The 16,813-nt window shown below is 42.4% G+C and overlaps 1 protein-coding gene across 8 annotated transcripts in view; it reads left to right on the top strand.

Moving 5' to 3' along the window:
- The window catches only part of SPATS2L (spermatogenesis associated serine rich 2 like), a 164,477-nt gene that overhangs the window by 34,657 nt on the left and 113,007 nt on the right, over positions 1-16,813 (top strand). The window contains exon 1 of one of the 8 annotated variants that reach the window (XM_082688962.1): positions 10,747-10,959. The exons of 6 other annotated variants lie outside the window; for them this stretch is intronic. The gene's annotated coding sequence lies outside the window, so the exon portion shown is untranslated. Of the gene's footprint in view, positions 1-10,746; positions 10,960-16,813 lie in introns of those variants that run through there. One more of the 8 variants, XM_082688966.1, reaches the window with a different exon arrangement.

The raw sequence follows: 16,813 nt of genomic DNA, 5'->3' as shown, positions 1-16,813 counted from the left end.
GGTATCTTCTTGCCACTGGTCTAGAGAAAATGGTACCTTCCTCCTCCTCCTAACTCTGGGCTTGCTTTCCCTGCTGGCAGCCTCCTGCCTTTTCAGGTCTCACAGTTCTCTCATAAATTAGGATGTTGGGGGATCTGAATTCTTACAGTCCGTTGAGGGGAATGCACAGCCTAAGGGCCTGACTTTTTTTGTGATTCTTTGAAGCTTTTATGCATCCTGGATACCTAGTTCTTCCTGTGTTTTCTAATAGTTCTTTCTAGTGTTTTCTATCACATACCCAGGGTCACTTGGTTTCGGAGGGTCTTCATGATCATAATGAGTTATTTTTTCCCCCTTTTCTGGATAAGAACAATATCCTTGTCATTCAGTCTCCAAATATAGCAAGCAGTTATGATAGAAGAATATCCTTATGTTAGGAAAGAAGTTGGCAGTCTCGATGATATGAAAATGTCCAATTTAGAAAACATGTTTAAAAAAGATTCCTTTTTGGAATCAGGTGGGATAAAAAGGAACAAATAAAATTTAAAAGAAAACGTGTGGTCTGACAGCACCTTCCACTTCCTGTCTTTAGCCTTCCAGGTACTGTGGATTTGGCCCGAGCGTCAGATGTCTTTGCTATCATTTCATTAAAATGTCAGACAGAAAACTGGTTCTGGCATCTAATTGGGAGCCTAACTTGGATGATAGATTTTTTAGCTGATGCATGTAATCAGAGGACTACAAGAATGCTGCCAGGGACTGACTGTCTGGAATCTCTTTAAGAATGGTGTGAAGTGTATAAAAAGAGTGCTTGAACACAGGGAAGGGGAAAAAGGCATCAAATCCCAAAGAAAGAGTAGAAAGGAAATATGTAAGTTAATCATGGCTGGAGGTGTATAAACAGGGAGCTCCTAGTATAAAATCATCTAATTGATTAAAGTGCCTGTAGTTAACAGTCATCAGAATCGTAGACAGAAGTGCATCTTTCGTGTCCGACCAATCCCAGCATACCTGTAGTTTCTCTTCCTAAAGCGCTGAACTGACCCAGATGCTTGATATGCAAGTAACTCAAGTAAATCAAACCGGGTGAGTCCCTTTGTAGAGGGTAGTTTGGCAATATATGTATTTTTCAACCCTTTATTTTTTTTTATTTTTTAATTTAATTTATTTTATTTTGTTGGGGTTTTTTTCTATTTTTTAAAAATTTTTATTTTAAGTAAACTCTGTGCTGCACTTGGGGCTCAAACTCACAGTCCCAAGATCTAGAGCCCCAGGCTCTGCAGCCGGTCGCCTCGTTTAATCCTTTAACATGTGTCCACTGTTTCACTAGAGAACTTTTATCTCTAGGGATTTATACTGAGGGTATATATGCAGAGGTTTTAGCCACGAAGATGTTAATCCCATCATTGTTTACAATCGGGTAAATAAAAAATTGCTCACATGTATAAAGCAGATTAGTTACAAGCAGCATGTTGTAGTCAAAGAATGAAATACTATTCAGATACTACAGAGGATGTTGTAGATGAATGTTGATAATGAGAAGAAATCCTTTCTGTATTGCTGGGTGAATAAATCATGTTCTAAATGTGCACAGTGTGGTGTACATTTTTGTTAATGTATGGATGTATTCTTAGAAAATGGCCTGGAAGTACGTTTAAGGGTTTTTAAAGTGGTTCTCTGGGTGGTATGATCATGGGCATTTAAAATGTTCTTTTTTGTTTATCTGGGTCTTTAATTTTCCCACTCTAAACATATACTGCTTTTACAAAAAGAAGGAACCAACAAAGTTTATTTTTAATTGAGGAGAGGGAAGTATGTGAGCCAAACCATATGAAAATGACTGATTCTGGACGACCAGGGACGTCCCAGGATGTGTTTTAGCTGAATCGATTCACAAACTGACTTCAGCTGAGCGAGTGCACCGTGATTTGAGGACAGTCATTGCTCTTCGACGTACCTGATTTCGCAGAGATTAGGAGATTTCCCCCCTAATCTCTGCAAAATGAAGGGACTCAACCTAGTAGACCAACTCTGGGCTTCCTTCCTACTTCCAGTTCCCAGGTCTGCACCTTCTAGGGTGACACAGAGAAACTGCTGATCTGCGGACTCACTGCATTTCTCATACTTACAAGCTGCCACGTGATGAGAACATATTAATAAGGATTTATCTTATTCCTTGTAGTACACAAACCCACTCTGCAAGTTTGTCCCGGGTGTCTGCTTTCCGCTATTTTGAAGAGAGACCTTCCAAAGATTTGGTTTTCCATCACTTTTTGCCTAGTTTTGAATTTGGGGGGAAAGCTTATGGTGAGGGTCACACTGCCGAGAACTGCTCGGTGCTCCAGGGGAAATTTTGGCAATAGGTGGATGGCAGTTGAAGCAGACAGTGGCAAAGAACTCACTTCCATTAGCAAATGAAATTCTCACCAGCAGTTAAACCCTGATGACCTCTCGGCCTCTTCCTTTGGTATCATGGAGGCTTCTGTCTGTCCACACCTCCTGGGCCCAGTTTAGTTCAGGGATGGGCAATATCATCTATTTTTACTCATTGTTCACTCTTGACAGATTGGTATGACAGTAATTTCCACCTCCCTTTAAAAGTGTAATTTCAGAACGAGCTCACGGTCCTCATCGAGGTAGATTATAGTATACATCTTGCTGACGGGCTTCCTCATTCTGTATCTTCTGTAATGGAAGTTAGTGGAAAATATGTTGTGCCATGGGTTAGGAAACCCGTGTTTTGACTCTGGCTCTGGCATGAACCTGTTCTTAAAACACTGGAGACATGACCTAAGCTCTTTAGGTCCAAGGTTTTCTCTATAGAGCAAGTGGGCTGAATTTGGGGGTTTGCAAGCTTCCCTTCAGCTCCAGGATTTTATGAAAATGATCTACAAAGGCCATGTATTGTTGCCTACATAACTCAAGACTGAAGACAGAGCTTCTGTTAACAATTCAGCCCCAGGACTCCCCTCCTTCTTATCTCTCCCGGTGCAATAAACCATGGTTTTCTTGTTTATCTTCCTTTCTCATGCCACACGACAGGATTTCAGAGAGAATCTCATTCTGGCATTCTCTACATCCTCTAATGTATGATACGTCTTTGTGACTTGTGAAAAAAATTCTTAAAAGCAGCCACTTCCATTATTCTCCAGTTTTAAAAGCTATCCCCTGAGAACTAAATGTCAATTCAAACATTCCTACATTTGTTATCATTTCTAGCCTAACCTATAGAAGTTTAAGGCATAATTTGAAACAGAAGAATTCTTGCCTTGAGACAGTGGACTCATAAATATGTAGTATGATTTATCCATATGATTTAGGAAGAAATTAGGATATTTAACATTTCTAGCAACATTTTTTTCAGTATCCACATTGAATATGAAAAATTTGGCTGCCACACACGCTTGCCAACCCTGCATTTTTTAGGGTAGATAGCATATTTTAAAATGGAGTAACAATTTCAAACAGATCTACTGTAAAAGAAAAATTAGATTACTCTAATGAAAGATTTACAAATCAGAGGTTTTACTTGTGTGTTTTAGCTTGGTGTCTGATTTGTAGACTCTGAAATATGTAGTATCTCCTTAACTTATATAAGATACCTGTTTTCTGTAGTAAGCATAGAAAACCCAACCTAAACAGGCCACAGAAGAGACTGGGAACTGCCCACTCAATACCCATTCTTTCCTCCTTCCTGAGTTACACACCCTGCTTTTATTCAAGGGACCAATGTACCCACCCAAAAGACTGCCTCCTGCAGTTAGGGGTGGCCGGTCGAGAAATCTTTAGACCAGATTTCCTGGAAACCTCCTCAGCAACAGTTGCCTGGGCTGTGCCTGCCTTTTTGCCTTTTTTTCCTTCTTTCCTTCCTTCCTTCCTTCTTTCCATCCTTCCTTTCTTTTTTTTTTTTTTTAAGATTTTATTTATTTATTTGAGAGAGGGAGAGAGAGAGTAAGCACAAGCACGTGGAGAGCAGAGGAAGAGTGAGAAACAGACTCACAGCGGAGCAGGGAGCCCGACGTGGGGCTCCATCCCAGGGCCCCGGAATTGTGATCTGAGCCAAGCCTAAGGCAGACACTCAACTGACTGAGCCGCCCAGGTGTCCCAGGCTGTGCATTTCTTGACTCTGCTTTTACGTTTCTCTACATTGGCTCTTCTCCGGGCTCCATGTGTTCACAAGATGGCTTTAGTCCCATCGTCTTCATTCAAACTTAGCAAAGAGGAAGTCTAGTTTTCTCATAGCTCAAAGTCTAGATTGGCTTCTGATTGGCTTGATTGCCCCCTGAGGGTGCATCAGAGCCATGACTGAGACACTCAGAGTGATGTGCTGTTCATGCTGGTCCACGTATCTCACCCCCAGCCCATTCTGGAGGTAGCTCCACCGAGTCTTCTAGAGCAAAATGGAGCTGCTGTGGGAGTGAATAGATCCTGGATGGTCAAAGCACAAATATCCACCCTACCAAGTTTGCCAGTTTCTTTAGGTCCATCATTGACTTATTATAGTCTCTGGTAATGAGGCAAACTAATCATTTGGTTTGCAAAGTTACGGTATGCAGTGATTTGGTCATTGAATTCATTTATGGCAATGAAATTGAATTCTCAAGGCCACACCATTAATCCAGATTAGATATCAAAATATCTGAATTTAATTTTCCAGATTAATGTCTTGCAATAAGCCATATCACTTCCCTTGCTCATTATCACCCTATATATGGCCCTCTGAAAGGGTAGAATCCGAGTTCGCCAAAAAATGTATTTCAACCCCAAGCAACTGTATTTTCCAGTATAGCTGTTGGTGCAACAGAGGACATTGTTTCCGAACATAAAGTTGTATAACAAGTTAGAGCTAAATGGAATTTAAAATGACTTGTGATAAACCCGGAAAAAGTGGTACTTTAAAAAGGTAATGTCAGCAAGCTGCCTATTACTATGTAACCATAATGCCAGGGCTCCGAGTTTAGATGGAGGAGCTACAGGGCAATGATAAAAAATATTGTGGGCTTCTGTTTTGTATGAGTGAACATGCAGAAGTGATTTTCAAGTGATTTACTGCAGTTGCATGTTGGGACATGGTATGCAACAAGACAGATGATTATGGCCACAGTTCTGAAAATGTTCAGATGGCTTTCAATTAGCTTTGGGCAAGGCTGCTCCTTGCAGAAGCCAGTATTGATTTTTCAGAGCGCCTCATCACTTTTCAGCGGAAGGGCTGATCATGTCAATCCTTTGAAACCACAGGAAATGTCACCAGAGAGTGGACTGTGGAAGGCCTGCCTGCCGTGGCTGGGAGACCGGCTCTCTGAGCTGAAGACAGTAGGAACAAGACTATAGGTTCAGTTAGAGGGAGACCTAGGTCTGACCCTGACCCCTTCATGTGTCCCAGTAGATCAGTCAAGCTCGTGGAGCCTCCATCTTCTTATCTGCAAAATGGGGTACATCAGACTCTACTGAGAAGAGGCAAGTAGAGCGTCTAGCCAGTGTGTCAGACTGTCTAAGTATTTAGTAAATGTTAACTATTGTTCCCTTTTCAGAGTTGACCCTTGAAAAGAGGGAGTGGTGTTGAGGTTTTCGCTCTTTTCTCTTGAGTTTCATTCAGGACAAAAAAGAAAGTGTGAGAGTGAAGAGGTTGAATTTGGGTTGGCTCCACCTGACGATGCTTTTCCTTTTGTGTGGAAAAAGGGAGAGTTAATGTTGGCAAATTGTAGGTGCCCTGTCCTGTACTTACTTAGGAGGCAAGTTTGTTGGACACAGCCTCTCTGGAAGGAAGGCGCCATTGCCTCCCGTCTGAGAATGGCAGCCATCTGCTGTGGGAGCAGCAAGGATTTCAAGAGATCAGTGAGACCTCATGCTACAGATGGCACCACGCTAAAGACCCCTGACTGTCTGTCTGTCATCTGAGACCTCCTGGGGAGAGTGAGCATCTGAAAATAACTGAACCCAAGGACTGGAAACTGAAGCCTAGAAAGGAAAAGTGACTCAGAGGTTGCGTGAAGAGTCAGTGATACAGGCAGGACCTAAAGCCAAGGTTCCTGAGGCCCAGGTCAGAGGAAATAATGACTGTGGCCACCGGACTCTGTTGGTTATCCTCAAAACCTCTCCTTCTGCTCTCCTGTTAATGGCCAGTCTCTTGAAGCCCTGAAAGACAGGAATTTGTTCCCTTCTGCAAATTCCGTTTGCAAGAAGCCACCTAACCCCTCCCTAAATGTCAACATCTATAGGTCTTGCTATCATGGTCACTCTGTTTCACATGAATTAAATCCTCATCTCTTGCCTGGAGGTCTAAGAGTAACCATTCTTCTAAGCTGTTGAGTTGGAGGTCTCTCTATGAGTGCCCTGACTTCCTCCTAAACCCCCTGTTTCCAGCCTGGTGCTCAGACGTCCTCCATCCCAGCGGAAGCCTCTGGCCTCTTGAGGTCCATTTTTCTGGAGAATAAACCCATGTCTTAAGGCCTGGGGACGAGGGTTGCCTGGCTGCTCTGAGTGGAGGTAGATCTGTCATCCTTCTGAAACTTCTTGGGGTTCTCTGGGGACCGACTGGCTGGCCTTCCCTTTACATTTTTGTCTGGGGGTCCTTAGGTGTCAGTCACCTCGGCAGGGCCCCTTGGCTCTTCAGTATGCCTTCCGTCTTCCCAAACTGGTGTTTCACGTGTCAGCCCCTTGTGGCTCCTTGCCCATTTGTTGTCCTCCTGGGCTTCTCCCTTTTTTCTTTCTTTCTTGTGATACTAGTAGGTTCTGGAAGGAAGCAGAGATCAGCATATCTCCTCCCACCCCCACTGAATGTTAGTAGCTTCCCCTTCTCGGTATATTGTCCAAAATTTTATTTCTCTTAATATGAGGTTCTCATATGTACCTAAAAAGCCCAGTAAATAGTGACTGACCAAGGATGACTGCAGTTAATTTTCTTTTTTTTTTTGAGTGTTGGGGATCATGATGATGGCCTTCCACTACAGAGAAAGGGTTAAGGAAATCTCTCAATACTGATGTGTGAGGCGTTACCCCCAGCAACAAACACACCATATGTGCAGTCACTACCAAGGAACCTTCCAAATGACAAATCTCGGGTTTTGTGTTATCACCAAAAATTAACCTCACAGCGTGGCTCACAATCATGTTTATGAAAGTGTTTTGAAAATGAAATGTGCCGCTACGAAATCAATGGATGGAAATCAATGAGAATTCTGAGGGGGAGGTGGATTTGTATGTTTCTTCCGTAGCTGAGCACTCGCTAGGAGGAAGGGCCAAACGTCTCTCAGTGTTTGTGTTTTCAGATGCACTAACCAGCCATAGAGAGCTTTCCCACAAGTGCGCACATATCAGGGATGCCGGGGATCGAATGTGTGTTAAGTGAGTAAACTTAACGTATGGTGGTGGGTTTTTGTGACGGCAGCAACATGTCTGCAGTAAAAATATTTGAATGCAAGACACTTTGCAAAATCCTGAGAAATAAAAATTAAATGAATGGCACATATTTTATTTTGCCAGGGACTAAAATTTTCCATTAAAAAAATAAATTTATTCGCCTGTCAGTAACTTTTTTCCAACACTTGATGTATTTTAGTTAATCCTACATTATTCCTGGTGTTCTGACATGCATAATTGTTACCAAAGGGAGTCACTAATATTGGATTCAGAATTGACGACTGATTTACATACCTTAAACTGAAAGGTGAGACATAAGAATTTTGGTGTTTACCCCTCCCTCATTCCTCCAGTGAGAGATTATAAATTGAGTTTTGGCTTCAAATACAGCTACAGCTCAGCCCTGTAAAAACATAGCAAACGATAATGCGGTCTTTAAGTGTGAGATAGCCTTGGACTTCATACAGGAAATACTGGATTCTAGAAACACCTGAAGAGCTTGGTTATCAATCCCTGCCCCCCTGACATAGTTCTTTAAGAGGGTGGGTCTAGTTCAGTATTGTTCAATGAATGGTTACTTTCTATTACCTTTTAACGGCTTCTGACAATGTTGTTCTATCTCTTCTCCAGTCCATTTGGCTATCTTTCTCATTCAGGTACATCTCAGTTTTTATGTTTCAGGCTCACATCTCCAGTTTTGTGTTGATGCGCTTGAAGAAACAACCAGAGACTGATGCGATTCTGTGTCCTTCCTTCTCGGGTTTTGATAGCGCCTAGCCAATGAGACTGAGACGATGCCTCATGGTTTAGAACCAAAAGAGAAGCAGGCTGCATTGGTATTCTGAGTTTGTATTCTCGCGTGAGGGAAACTGGCGATTTAAGGCCGATAGAAAAGGGCATGCACTTCAAGACATAAAATGAGTTTTGCAAGCTGTCTGTAAAATACAAAACGCTTTAGTCTCGTAGCCACTATACAACCAGCAGAAACTAAAAAAGAAAGGCAAACAAGCAGTGTTTCTCTCTCTTAAACATCATCCCAAATAACTGGTTTAACTGCCCCCCCCCCCCGCCGCCACCCCCAACCCTGCTATTGATCAGTTGCTCTGGCCTTGTGCACACGCAGCTATGGAATGCTCCTGTGAACCTGCTGCCTTTTTTTTTTTTTTTTTTTTTTAAACCCTTGGCTTTAGAATAGCTGGATTTAATGGTAGGGAGCCTCAGCCTCTGTTCCTGAAGCCTCTTTTCCTCCCACTCCCTTGGAGGGGGCAACATGATTAATTTCTCCCCTTCCTTTTTGATTATAGGAAAAACCGGGTACACCGTAGCTCAGTGCCAGCTCACCTGAATTCAGGGGGCAGCTTCCCAGACAATCGCTCCCTTGTTCCTTAGTCTAATGGGCTTGGGGAGCAGTGAGGGCCAAAGGGTAATGAATTCCTCTAGGTGGTGATAAGAGCTACATTCCAAGAGGATTAACAGCACAAAAACCAGCTTCTAGGAGGAAAAAAGTGAAAAAGCCGGGGAAGGGGAACACCCACATCGACACAAAAACACAACCACCGTGAGCTTTCTTGTGTGTGTGCTCAAAGCCACATTCCAATTTTAGCTGTCAAAAGGGAGCTACTTTGACGGGAACATCTACATGTCGTACATGGCAGGGCTGGTCTTTAAAAGGCTTGGGAACATTCTTGGTTTGCTGCAGCAGACCGGGGGGTCACAGGTTCTGGTTTGCCCTAAGAACTACATCTGGTGACTATCAGTGCCTCATTGATCAAGACGCAGAAAAATCTTCAAAATACCTTGATTTCAGTAGAGGAGCCTAGAAAAGTAGAGGAAAAGTGCATGTAAGTTGTTAACCACATCTGAGAATGGTTCTGCAAATAGAAATTTGGCCCCATTTAAACTTTCCTCAAACAGCATGATCACAGCGTTGAAATTTGGGATCTTGCTTGTGCAACTCAAGTGGAGGCCCCTTGTGTGTGTTTCAATGGATATATTTGGTGAAACGTAAAGGCAGATCGTTCCTTTGTGCTAATCAAGGGCCAGAACCAACCCACACACATCTGCCTAGCGATTCCTCACTGCTGTTATGAAAATAAACCTCTCATTTTTTTTTACAGGAAGTCAGTACCCCCCAAAGGGGAAAACGAGAGCACATGGATGTAGCCCCTGATTTTCTCACTCACTTCTAGCCCTTCACCCTACCCCCCGTTGCTGCAGTACCCCAAATGTCCAAATTTTAAATCTGAAGACCCTTTGTTTCATCCCCTCTTGTGCACGCGCGCGTGCAAACACACACACACACACGCACACCCCTGACTTATTTAGTTTATCCTCCCAACGATAATTATGAAGGTGTTTGCTACTCAGACACATTTCTATCAATTCTTCCTGAAGCAGTGACTTTTATAAGTTCTGTGCTCTAGTCTAAACCAGAAATACGTCACACTATTGTAGGCAACTACAGCTCCCACATTTTCTTGTCTGAACTCTGCTCCTCTTTCTAGTCAGAAGAGTACATTCCATAAATATCCGAGCAGGCCTTCGGTGAGGAGGCCTGATCCATATTTTGGATGGCGAGGTCCATTGGAAATCTACCCTCTTGATGTCAGTACAGGCTTAATGAAGTTAAACATTTGCCTAGTGAGTTTGTTTTTAAGAGGAGACGCTTCAGGAAGGCGTGTTGGAACAAATCTTAAGCTTAGCTAACCATGAGTAATTCTTTGCCCATGTCCATAATTTTAACAACGTGAATCATTAGCTCAGACCCTCTCTTTTATCCCAAAGAAGAGAAAGTGCATTGGACAAGCCCACGAATTTTAGGGAAGGTTCCCTTTGTGCTTAGTAGGAAAGAATGTTGATGTTCCTCGCCTTTGTACCATGAGATGACTTCAGCCATAGCCTCGTGACCCTGGAAATGGGGCCACAGGCCTTACCCAGTGTCGGCAGCCATGTCTGGCCGCCTCCATTCTGCTCTGTGCTTCTTCGGTCTTCTGCCTCCAGAGTCCATGCCAAAGGGGGAGGCTAACATTGCCAAGGATTCCTGTTCATGTCCTTTCTTCCCATGTTGAGGCATAGTGTGTAGAAAATCCAAGTGGCTTTTACTGTCTGTAGACGTCTTTTAAAGTGATTTCTGGGATACACGAGAAGATGCTTTTCAACGGAGTTTGTGAGTTATTTGCTGTGACCGAACAAAGCCGATTTTAGCAACAAAGGCAGTACCTTTGACGTCTTGCCAGGGTTGTGTTTTGTAGCTAAACATGACATTTAGGAAATGTCAACTCTGAATGACTTTTTAAAAAATTGTAGTAAGTATGGTTGGATGTACGTACAGTCCCTGACTTACAAGAACTTGACAAACAAGTTTCCAGTCGACATAAAAGGCCGCCCTGCCTTCTTCCCTCCCCTTTCAGGGTCCCTTTCATTTCTCCTCTTTGCCCTTCAACCGGCCTCCCTCCCGGCCCCTCAGTGCCAGGCCCCTCGAACACTGCTATGGAAACTGCCTGTGGGAAAATTGGGCTCTTCTGGAAAAAGTGTGGTTTCTATAGAAAAAGCAAAGAAGAAGCTGTGTATAATAGGCAGTGATTTGGCCTGGCACCAGAAATAGCTCCTGGGAAGGACCAGGTGGGTTCCCCAGTATTTTCTTTAATGTGGCATGATTCCTTTTAACTTCATTTACTTTTATTCATCTTGACTTACAAGTATCCTATTTTTTCCTCTCTCTCTCTCTCTCTTTTTTTTTTTTTTTTTAAAGATCTAGATGTCTTTGAGAGAGTTGAGGAAAACCGCCTTTGTTCGATGAACTGGGTCAGGCTATAGTGACCGCACATACAAACACACAACCCTTGTGTGTGTTTAGTGCTTTTTGTCTCTGTTTACAAAAGGTTTCCACACACACATTTGTTCTTCAGCTGCTTTACAAATGGTGAGACAGACTCAGAGAACTTGAAATACTTGAGCTGCTAGAAGCAGAACTAAAAACTGCATATTTAAATTCTGAATTTAGTTCTCCTTCCATTCCATATTCCATTGTGCGTGTCAATATTTTTGTGCATGTATGTTTTTGTATATGCACACACGTGCATACATCTCTGCCTTTTTAAGTAGTGAAGAGACCTGTTGGCAGATGATTAAGAAACAATGCAACTCACAGAATCTCAAACAATCTCTCACCTCAGTATTCTGCTATTTTATAAGATCCTTATGCCTAGATGGTGGAAGTTAGATAACTGGGCCTTATTTCAAGAGCTTTAGGGATTGAAAGTATTGTGTGTGCCTATAAAACATACCTAAAAAACCTGAACGTTAAGATTTTTATGACTTGACTAAGAAATAACTCTTAACTCTTAATTTAAAAATTACTAAAACTCACGAACTATATATTTTAATAACAGGCCTGAGCCCAACACTAATAGTATATTTACATCTGTGGTTTTGCAGTCCTTGTATATACTAAGTCAGAACACTCTTGGCAAATGAGTATTATTTGTATCTACAAAGTAAATTTGAATTCCATACCAGAAAGCCAGGTCCGTTAGATGTTTTTATGTGTTAACCTTCTGATCAGGGCTTAAATAGCACAGTTCTGAAACTGAAAATGATGAAACATGCCGAAAAGCACATTTTACAGGTCTGTTTATAGTAATAATAATGATAGTTCTAAACAGATTGTCTCACTGGCAATGAACATACAATGGGGACATCATAAGAAATGAACTGGTGCCATTTTCTGAGATAGAAAATTCTCACATTTTACATAAAGCCAGAAGTAAAAATGGTTCCAAGAAAAAACATGTGTTAAGAATTATAAGTGTTTAACTTAGAAGGAGGGAAAAAAAATTGGGTTATCACAAACATTGCTTTTTTTTTCCTCCCAAAGTATAGAAACAGTTTCCATTCTCTGACTCCATGATGTCATACTCTGAATAAGAAACGGTGAAGGAAATGGAATTATGCAAATGAATGACAAACTTGTGATCAATTAGATTTAATAGGAAATGAAAATCTGAACAGTGTGATAAATATCTAATATAGCCTTAAGGATCATGGAATTATAATTTGTTAGAATCTTGTTTATGGTGAAAATTATGTAACGTAATGCCTGAGTATTTTCTCAAACTATAGCATCATCCTCCAGCAAATGAATTGTTCCATTCATTTTTATTTTATGGCCGGGTTTTGGTGGACATCCATTTACCCCTCCAATCTGCCTCCCTAGGATAGATTACTACCTGCTATTCTTTTTTTTTTTTTTTTAAAGATTTTATTTATTTATTTGACAGAGTGAAATCACAAGCAGACGGAGAGGCAGGCAGAGAGAGAGAAAGGGAATCAGGCTCCCTGCCGAGCAGAGAGCCCGATGCGGGACTCGATCCTAGGACCCCGAGATCATGACCCAAGCCGAAGGCAGCGGCTCAACCCACTGAGCCACCCAGGCGCCCCGATTACTACCTGCTATTCTTGATGGTCACCACAATGGCGGTATCTGTAGGATTCCACATGCTTGGGCCCTGTGCAGTCTTTAGCATTGCTGGCAAAGTGAGACCACCGAGAAATGAAGCCAAACCCCCAATGTCAAGGGAAGACTTCTCCCCATCCGGACCTGGCAGAAGTTCATAGGCTCTGCGTCTCAGCTCACCCTCTTACTTTCTTTGGAGACTGATAGGTAGCTGTAGAGACCAGCAGCTTCTGCCTTTTGAGAAACTTGGAAAGGGAGAAAAGCCACTATGTAACTGATGAGATTTTATTATTATTATTATTATTATTATTAAATGTCTCTTTTCTTAGTTTAAACAGGATTTGAAAAGCCAACCCAGACCAAATTCTTTTTTCTGTACTTTCATACATCTTGGCCAAATTTTAAATCACAGGTTGTATTTTATATGACGAGGCTAGGGAAACTTTATTCCCATTTCACACGAAATAACTTGGTCTAGATCCATTTAGATGCAAGTAGACCATCATACCGTTAACTGTGAACTTGGGTTTTAAAGTCTTCGTAGTTGGGGCACCTGGGTGGCTCAGTTGTTAAGTATCTGCCTTTGGCTTAGGTCATGATGTGGGACAGAGCCCCACTTCGGGCAGGAAGCTGGCTTCTCCCTCTCCCATTCCCCCTGCTTCTGTTCCCTCTCTCACTGTGTCTTTCTCTGTCAAATAAATAAAATCTTTTTTTAAAAAAGTAAAGTCTTTGTAGTTAATTTTAGAGCAGCCACATATATGCGAGAGCAGTACCTGTCTCAAAGTGCGTTGCAGACGTCATGTCTTGAGAGAGGACAAGGATAATCAGTCTGACTTCATAGCTGAAGGCACCCGAGCACACAGAGCCTGGGGGAGACTTACTTACCCAGAGACAAGGAAACTGCTCTGATGTCAAGCAGCTAATGTCCTGTCACTTGCCAAACATTCCTGCCATGGAGTCATGTTCTGAAATTTTCATGAACCAACCAGACCAACAAACTGTGTGGTCTGGATTAAATAATATCTGCTGAAAAAGAAAGGAGTGAAGTTAGCCAGAAGGCCAGATGGCAGCTGTATTTTCTGCAGAACTCTATTTGGAAAGTGAGCTTTATGTAATTTTTGGTCATTTCTTCCCATCTTAAGTCCGTTTTCGGAATAAGTCACACCGGTTTCAAAAAATGAACTGCACAGACATAAGCACATCATTTAACCTGTCCACAGAATTACAGCTATTTGGCGAAAGGCTTGGTTTCTTTTTCTTCCAGCATTGTTGTCTGTTCTAGCCTCTATCCCTTTTTATTTTCCAGCTGTCCGAATTACCCCAGAGCTAAACTCCATAGCTAACAATGCCATGGAGTTCACATATAGGAAAAATGTGGCTGAAAAGGTCATGAACTTATTACTAGTCTTTGTGGTTGACTAGATGGTTCACTTTTGTGTAGGAAGCCAGCAGCTGTCAACTGCATACACACAAACGTGATGTTCCCTTTTTCTTCAAAGCCAAGTGCCATTTCGTGATTGTATCTTCCAGCAAACTTAGTAAATAATACCCTGGACTTGTGAAAATGTAGTCCATGTTCCATGTTTCAGAATTTACTTTGAGTTTATAGGGTGAGCCTCAAGCATTTAAATAGGAGCAAAGAGACATCAGTCACACTGGGGTTACTTAAGCATTGCAAATCGTGAGAGAGGAAGATTTCCAGAAATCAGTTAAATTTGTTCATTTTCCAAGTGGTGGAATCATCTCCAGGCATATATGTTTTCTTCTCTTTCTTCCTTTGTATCTTACTGGTTTCCAAGGCTGGATCATATTCCTTCTAATTGACTATACTTTCTTCCCCATGATTTCCTTTATCATCTCATCATCATAGCCAGACTCTCATCATCTCATTCTAGACTCCTCAGAGCTGTTCTAACCAAACGCAAATATTAATCCTTCTGATACGCCTCCTAACTCGTCGGATCTTTATAAAACATAAAACGCGATGATGTTGACGTCTTTAAAGTGTCTAGCAATTCCGTATTCTGTTGTACAGGGAATCAGGTACAGATAGAACGAAATCTGCCTAGATTCCATGACCCAGAGTGACCTGCCACCTTCTCTCTTCTCCCTCTCCTCCGGTAACCAGCTTCGTTTCCTGCCGCTTCACCTTATGTTGGTTCTGAAGTCAGGGTCTGATGAAAGCCAGCCTCTATCCCACTTCTGCGATGTCTGTTTTTGGAATAAAGTGTTCCAAGAGAAGTCACACTCGGAATGCCCTTCCCTTTTTCCTTCTAGCTCAATGAACCCATTCATCCGCTTTCTCCTTCCGATTCAGTTCAACACGTACTTCCTGGGCATGTGCCATTAAATGGAGAGCCTCCTTACAGTGTCTGGTGAGGAGGGCAAGGCTGCACGAAACGGGGTCCCTACCAGCCTGCCAAGGTCTGTTCGGACTGCTCCAGACCACCAGATCCTTCTCTCCTAGCCTTGTGCAGTAGTTTTTAAGTCTAGACCAGCAGGCAACAGAGTGGAGTGCTCAGAATAGTCCACTGCGGGGTGGGAAGAATCTCCTGGAACTTAGGTTTACATTTGTTCATGTCATTTCAAGTTTCTAATTTAGAGTATTTTTAAAAAGTATGTAATGTGTTAGTACCAAGGTACATGGTAACCATTTGTACTCATTGGGTATCCATGTGCTAGCATTTACTAATGGAGTAAATGATTAAAAAATACAGAGCCTCATGGTGGCTCAGTCAGTTAAGTATCCAACTCTTAACGTCAGCTCAGGTCATGATCTCGGGGTCCTGGGCTCGAGCACGGCATGGGGCTCTGCTCCGCAGGGAGTCTGTTTGAGGATTTTCTCTCTCTCTCCTTGTCCCTCTGCCCTCCGCTCTGCTCTCTCTCTTTCTAAAATAATTCTTTTGAAAAAAAATAGAGCCTCAAATTTAGAACTTTCATTGGGATTTTAGGGGGTCAGCAAACTGGCCCACCCAGGTCCATATGTTTTCCCATTCAGAAATATTTGCTAATCTACCCTACAGTGGGCCAAGCCGTGTGGAAAGATAGAGAAGTCAAGTAAGGGGAGATCGAAACGTCCGCTTTATTTCTGATAGATGCTTCCTGGAAAATGTGGCTTTGTATCAGGGCCTCGATGGTTTGCTAACACTTTATCCCTGCAGTAAGCAGACCCAGTCACAGGCAAAATGGGAAATTATAGGACATTTTCTACTCAGTCAGGGACTGTGCCTGTGCCCAAAGCTTTGAGCATGGTCAGGAGCAGCTGAGAAGTCACTCTGTTTGCAGGCAGGCGGAAAGGTCCTAAGGTGGGGGAAGGGGGATTGAGTGGGGCGGGCTCAGTTTATTCTTCTAAATGCATCTGTGAGCTAAGCCATTTCTTCGTGGGGGAGGGAAGGTAGGTAGCAGGTAAAGAGAGGTCACAGCGGTTCTGTAATCTGCGCGTCCCGCCTGGTAATTATGCCACTTTTGTTTCAGCTTTTATCACCTCTTAATAAGTAAGATTTTCTGCATTTTCAAATGTATCTTCCTAAAAAAGAGTACTCTTTTCACCAAAAGTACAAGCAAAACACATAAAACTTGTTGACAGGATTTTGACTTGTGTGTTTGAAGGCCTTCGATGTATCTGGACGGAGGCCTGGAACTTATGCCATTATAGGGCCCTTCCCCAGAAGCCCCTATCTGATTTCCCAAACCCTGCATTAGAACGGAATGTGTGTGTGTGTGTGTGTGTCTTTGAAAAGAATGGTGTGGCCATCAATCTGGATATATTGTGAAACTCCTTTCCTAGCTCTACCTCCCTGTTCCCCACTGTTGCACACACATGCGTACACACATACAGAGTTCCCTAACATTAAATTTTGCAGTTTTTGGCACATTAGGGAATGGAAGACATAGGTGAAGGCATGTTGTTCTGGAACACAAAGCAAAGAGAAACAGAAGCTTGTTGCTTCTCACTGCTTATAAGCAGAAGGTAATTTAGTGTCATTCTAGAAAGAGGGAGGAAGGGAGAAAGAGGGGTGT

This window comes from Mustela nivalis, assembly GCF_964662115.1.
Source record: "Mustela nivalis genome assembly, chromosome: 11".
NCBI lineage: Eukaryota > Metazoa > Chordata > Mammalia > Carnivora > Mustelidae > Mustela > Mustela nivalis.
The sequence above is the reverse complement of the archived record's forward strand: the minus strand, read 5'-3'. Positions and strand labels throughout refer to the sequence as shown.